We start from the raw sequence: 6,898 nt of genomic DNA, 5'->3' as shown, positions 1-6,898 counted from the left end.
TTTAAATTTAGGCTCTATTATTTTAATTTCCAAAGCTTTTCACTGGTTTTTGATCAGTCCTTCCCCCCATTTACACAGCATTCTGGTTTTGTTTTATGAATATGAAAATCTGTTTATTTGGCTAGCTGCATTCTGTTTTCTTCTCATCAGCTCTTTCACTCTTACTTTTTTTTATTTTTATTTTTGGAGGGTCTCAGTCTGTCACCTAGACTGGAGTGCAGTGGTGCTATCATGGCTCACCACAGCCTCAACCTCCTGGGTTCAAACAATCCCCCTGCCTCAGCCTCCCAAAGTTCTGGGGATTACAGGCATGAGCCACTGCACCAGGCTAGCTCTCACTGTTTCTTCCTTTTCTTCCTTCCTTTCTTTCTTTTTTGTTTGTTAGCTTGTTTTTATATCTGGCTTTCATTCAGGGAGCTTTCACTAAATGTCTGAGAATCATCAGTTATTCACGTTTAGAGCGAGGCACTAGAAAGCTGATTGAAAGATCTGAATGCAAGAGGCATGTTTGCTGATTTGTGTGTTTCACTCTGGGTTGATCAGGCAGTAAGCTGACTTTTCAGTATGTGGAGGATTTTCCTCAAGGGTCTCAATGTCAGTCTGCGCAGAACTTTTCCCAAGGGTCTTTCTTTTTCTCCAGGGAGTCACTTGGACTTCTGCCTGGAAGGTTAACTTAAAATATTTTTTATGGCCAGGTGCAGTAGCTCACACCTGTAATCCCAGCACTTTGGGAGGCCGAGCCTCGTGGATCACTTGAGGTCAGGAGTTGGAGACCAGCCTGGCCAACATGGTGAAACCTTGTCTCTACTAAAAATACAAAAACTAGGCCGGGAGCAGTGCCTCATGCCTGTAATTCTAGCACTTTGGGAGGCTGAGGTGAGTGGATCATGAGGTCAGGAGTTTGAGACCAGCCAGGTCAACATAGTGAAACTCTGTCTCTACTAAAAATACAAAAACTAGCCAGGCAAGGTGGTACACACCTGTAGTCCCAGTTACTTGGGAGGCTGAGGCAGGAGAATCACTTGAACCTGGGAGGTAGAGGTTGTGGTGAACCAAGGTCACTCCACAGTACTCCAGCCTAGGTGACAGAGCGAGACTCCGTTTCAAAATAAACAAACACACACACACACACACACACACACACACACACACACACACACACACAAAACCTAGCCAGTCATGGTGGCCCTTACCTATAACCCCAGCTACTTGAGAGGCTGGGGCACGAGAATTGCTTCAACCTGGCAGGTGGAGGTTAAAGCAACCAAGATTATGCCACTGCACTCTAGCCTGGGTGACAGAGCGAGACTCCATCTCAAAAAAAAAAAAATTTTTTTAATCTTTAATTTTTTAACTTATCTTAGAGACAAGGTGTCCCTATTTTGCTCAGGCTGTCCTCGAACTCCTGGGCTCAACTGCCTCAGCCTCCCGAGTAGCTGGGATTACAGGCATGTACTACCATGCCCAGCTCCTGGAAGGCTGACCTATGACTGTCTGTGTTCCTGGGGCTGAGTGATGTAAAGAGCTGGACTTCTTGCCATTTACTGATCCAGACTCCCCTGGATTTCAGCACGGCCTCTCACTCCTCCCTCTCCTGTTGCCTGGTACTCCTGTGTCTGGAGAATTTCTTATTATACTCTTTCACAGAACAAACTTGTCATCTCCAGCCATAGCGGGGAAGGGTGGGTCTCTCAACATAGTCCTAGTTCTGTAAGGAAGACGGGGAAAATTGACTCCGAGCAGATGTGGGAGAGACTTTTGGCTGTTTACCCAAATCCCCTTCCTTTCGCCCTTCTTTCTGATTTTGTTCACCTCTGAATGGCCTCGGCAAGGGATTTCTTGGATGTGAATAGATGACACAATTCTGGCCAATCAGAAGTGATGGGAAATCTGCCAAGAGCTTCTAGAAGAGCTTATCTTACTTGTTAAAAGGATTATAAAATAGGACCATTCCCTTTTCTGCACCTGGATGTTGTCCTGTGGAAATGGGATGCTTGGAACTGCTTCCATCCTTCTCAATCATGAAGGCAAGGCCAAAAAAAAAAAATAAGAATCACAGAGAAGGTGATCTGATGTCACAGTGTCTTTGAACCCTTACATTAACCATCTCTAGAACCAGCCTAGTTAAAGACTCCTTAATATCTGGGGTAATAAATACACTATACTCTAAGCCCTAAAGGACCAGTCAAATCAGCATCACCTGGCATCTTGTTAGAAACATAGACTCTTGGCCAGGCACAGTGGCTCTCATCTCAGCACTACAGGATACCGAGGCAGGTGGATTGCTTGAGCCCAGGAATTTGAGACTAGCCTGGGCAACATGGCAAAACCCCATCTCTACCAAAAAACAAAAACAGAAATAAAAATTAGCCAGGTGTGCAGTCTCAACTACTTGGGAGGCTGATGTGGGAAGTCTGCTTGAGCCCAGGAGGCGAAGGTTGCAGTGAGCTGTGACTGCGCCACTGCACACCAGACTGGGTGATAGGGTGAGACCTTGTCTCAGAAAACAAACAAACAAACAAACAAACACACACACAAACAAAACAAAACAAAACAAAAAAACAGGTTTCATTCCAGATCTACTGAATCAGGATCTATATTTTTAACAAGATCCTCAGGGGACTGACATGCTCACTAAAGTTTGAGAAGCACTTTAAGCCATGTTTAGTTGCTTTCCTTCTTATTTGTGGCTGAACACACATTCTAATCGATGGAATGGGTGTAATACACACCCTGAATGCCGTGTGTCACATCTCTTTGGTCCACCTTGATTTTAGGAACAGTTTTTAGGCAGAACTCTTAAGATGTCCCCCACCAAGATTCCTGTCCTCTAGCTACTCAATTAAAAATAATCTAGTTACTGTTGTGAAGGGACTTTGTGGAATGGAATGAAGTTTACTAATTAGTTGACCTTATATTTTATAATTGTTTTAATTAAAAAAATTTTTAGAGATGAGGTCTCATTATATTACCCAGGCTGGTCTATAACTTCTGGGCTCAAGCAACCTTCACACCTTGGCCTCTTGAAGTACTGGCACAGGTGTGAACCATTGTGCCTGGCTTTTTTTTTTTTTTTTTTTTTTTTTAGCAGCAGGGTCTTGCTATATTGCTCAGACTGGCCTCGAACCCCTGGGCTCAAGTGATCCTCCCATCTCGGCCTCCCAAAGGGCTGGGATTACGGGCATGAACCACCACACTTGGCCAATAATTGACCTTTAACCGGGGAAGTTACCCTGGATTATCTGACAGCATCTCATATCACATGAGCTGTTAAAACCAGAAGAGGAAGGTACGAGAGAGAGGTAGAAAGGGAGGTTAGAGAGATCCAAAGTGTGAGAAGGACAAGATCTGATTTTGCTGGCTTTGAAGATGGAAGAAGGGGCCTACAAGCCAAGAAATGCAGCAGGCCTCTAGAACCTGAGAAAGATCCCCAGATGACAGTCAGCAAGCAAATGGGGGCCTTAGCCCTGCAATTGTATGGAACTGAATTCTGCCATTGAGTTGGATGTAGATCCGTTCCTAGAGCCTCCAGAAAGGAGAGTAACCTGACAACGCCTTAATTTTGGCTTCGTGAGATTCCAACCAGAGAACTCACTAAGCCACACTGTGCCTAGACTTCTGACTTACAGAAATCATGAGACAGTAAACTTTTGTGCTGTTTTAACTGCTAAATTTATAGTAATTTGTTACAACAGCTTAGAAAATGAGGACATCTAGGATGGATGGTTCTGCGCAAGCTTAGTCTTCCTTGCACTGGTGGCATCCCACTTGAATAAATAATGTCTGTCTCTCTTTATACCTGCCTCAAAACCTTCTCTGATGTCCTGGGAGTCTGCTTGGCAACAGGAGACCGAAATACAAGGAAGTTAACTCCCCTAGGGAAAATGCTTGACCAGTGGAGGAGGGGGTCAGTAGATAATTGCTTCAGCCTCACACCTCCTAACTGGGAGGCATTTGTACACTTCTGAAAAGACCTGGCAGAATTAAGGCCCCATTATCTATAGCAGCGACATCCTCAGTGCACCACTGGTTTGGCTTTTCTTTTGTTCTTGTCTCATTCTGTTCACTTCCTAACTTACTTCCTGAGATTACCTCCCAAATGACCTCCTGCTCCCAAGTCCCCTTCTCTGTCTTGTCAGAGATTGACAGGCAATCAATAGTCAGCTCCATCAGCTCACCTTGCTCAGAATAAAAGGGTAACTTATTGGAAGAATGGTCCAGGTTTCACACTGCAACTAGACTGCCAGGAAAACTGAAATCAGGACTCCAATACCGCTAAGTTTCTCTCTGTCCCCTCCCTCTAATGGCATTATCTTGTTTGTTTGTTTGTTTTTGAGAGAGGGTCTCACTTGGTCACCCAGGCTGGGGTGCAGTGGTGTGATAATGGCTCGCTGCAGCCTTGACCTCTCAGGCTCAAGTGATCCCCCCACCTCAACCTCCTGAGTAGTTGGGAGTACAGGCATATGCCACCATGGCCGACTAATGTATTTTAATTTTTTGTAGAGATGAGGTCTCACTATGTTACCTAGGTTGATCTCAAATGCCTGAACTCAAGTCATCCTCCCACCTCAGCTTCCCAAAGTGCTGTGATTACAGGCATGAGCCACCACACCCGGCAAATGGCATTATCTTTAAAGACGATAAAATCTCTCCTCCAGACCAGAGAGTAAAATACCAAAAAATGATTGGAATTGATGCCCTTTGGGTCAGTATTCATGACTGGTCCAATGGAAGACGGGATGCTATCATTGGTCCAACTCTGACCACCAGGTCAGAGTTCTAGGCCTGAGTCAAACCCTCACGGCCAGGTGGCAGTGTCAGGGACTCCAGTCAAACTCTCACGGCCAGGTGGCAGTGTCAGGGACTCCAGGCATAGCCAACAGGGGAAACAACTGTTTCAGGGCATCCCAGAAATAGTGGGATGACTGGGAGCTGGGGAAACCTTCCCACTAGTTTTCCAAAACGACCACCACCCATTCCCTGTTCTTTTAGTTCCTAGTTAATGATTCCTTCTGTTTCCTTCTTAGACTCTCTCCTTCCTCTGGCTGTCCCAGAAATGCTGGTGTTCCTAAGAGTTCCATCCTTACCCGTTTTCTTCTCTTCTCTTCTCTCCTTCCTTCCTTTCCTTTCCTTTCCTTTTCCCTTTCTTTCTTTCTTTCTTTCTTTCTTTCTTTCTTTCTTTCTTTCTTTCTTTCTTTCTTTCTTTCTTTCAGTTCCATCCTTACCCATTTTCTTTTCTTTTTCTTTCTCTCTTTCTCTCTCTCTCTCCCTCTCTGTCCCTCTCCTTTCTTTTTTTGAAACAGTCTCACTCTGCCATCCAGGTTGGAGCGCAGTGGTGTTATCTCGGCTCACTGCAACCTCCGCCTCCCAGGTTCCAGCAATTCTCCTGCCTCAGCCTCCCAAGTAGCTGGGACTACAGGAGTCCGCCACCTCACCTGGCTAATTTTTTGTATTTTAGTAGAGACAGGTTTTCACCGTGTTGCCCGGGCTGGTCGCAAACTCCTGAGCTCAGGCAATCCACCCGCCTCAGCCTCTCAAAGTGCTGGGATTACAGATGTAATCTCAGCCTCTTCTCACTCTTTCTATTCCCAGAGTCACCTCATTCTTTGGTAGACACGGTATTCTCGCCAACATTTAACCCACTCCACAAATGTAATCTAATCTAGTCAAGGTAATTCTATTCCCCTCGGCAACAATTTGTCTGGCATAAAAAGGCCTAAACCAGATTAGACAAATGAGATTCAATGAGATATTTGTTTAGGACTTCTGGGAAAGAGAAATCAGTCTTACCCTTGCCTGTGGAATGGGAGGAGGAGTCAACGGCCATAGCAGTCATTTTGTGGCATGAGGGGAACTGGCTTTGTATATGAAGTCAGTGGTGGGGAAAGTAGAAGAGAGAGACGGGAACATCTCAGGTTCCTGATGACATTGTTAGATCAGAGAATATACCCACTCTGTCCTGCCATTGGGCTTCTTGCTTTGCAAGTTGATACATTGGCATATTCCTTAAGCCAGGCTGAATCGGGAATCTGCAACCTGGAGCTGAAGGCATTCCACTTCATTCACACTTAGCACCATAAGGTCTCTCAAGCTCACTTTCCTGGGCTGCAGGTCTACCAACACTTCCCAACCTTGCTGCTCCTCTTCCTGGGTTCCCTATAATTCATTTTACTTAACCAACAAGAACTGGATGCCCGCCGTCATCCTAAGCTCTGTTTTAGACATGCAGACAGGCAATGAAACAAAGTTGCTGTCATTGTGGACCACTGAAGGAGGCATATGATAAACAAAACTATCTTCTGAATAAATGAAGTAATGAATAACGCAGTGTAGGAACTCTAGCAATATCCAGTGAAAAGCTTATTATCTACAGACTATCACACCAGGGACTGGTACTCACTCAAACGGCACTAGGAAGTGAGTGTCAGACCCTGTCCTGGCAGCCCTTGGCGTCTAACAAGGTAAATAAGACGGGGCCTGTCCTCTGGGGCCCAGAATCCAGGAAGAAAGACACAAATGTATTGAGTGCTTGCTTTTCAGATCCCGTGGAAGTGCTTTGGAGAGTGCGCGCTCTGGAGAGTGCGTCCTGACCCGGGGTCCACGCCCAGTCAGTGTGACCTTGCGCGAGTCACGGTCACCCTCCGCCCGCCAGTCCCCCGCTGGCGACTGTAGGGTCCGACTCCTCGGGATTTCTCGACGCCCCTTCCACCGAGGTTCAGGGGCTGCCTGGGGTGCCGGGGTGGAGGGCCGTGAGATGGGGTACCTGGGGCTACAAGGGTGGCACTGAGACCCGTAGGGAGGGGGCCAGTGAAGTGAGTAAAGGGGGATCGACAGAGAAGGAAATCCTTGGGGAGAGGACCACCGACGCGCGCTTCCTTCCCTCCCCGCCCCCGCCCCC

General features: G+C 46.4%; 1 pseudogene; it reads left to right on the top strand.

The window, feature by feature from the left end:
• Positions 1–6,898, top strand: part of LOC105521429 — a 29,747-nt pseudogene that overhangs the window by 21,016 nt on the left and 1,833 nt on the right.

The sequence above is a fragment of the Colobus angolensis genome, unplaced genomic scaffold (assembly GCF_000951035.1).
Source record: "Colobus angolensis palliatus isolate OR3802 unplaced genomic scaffold, Cang.pa_1.0 Scaffold4, whole genome shotgun sequence".
Lineage (NCBI taxonomy): Eukaryota > Metazoa > Chordata > Mammalia > Primates > Cercopithecidae > Colobus > Colobus angolensis.
The sequence above is the reverse complement of the archived record's forward strand: the minus strand, read 5'-3'. Positions and strand labels throughout refer to the sequence as shown.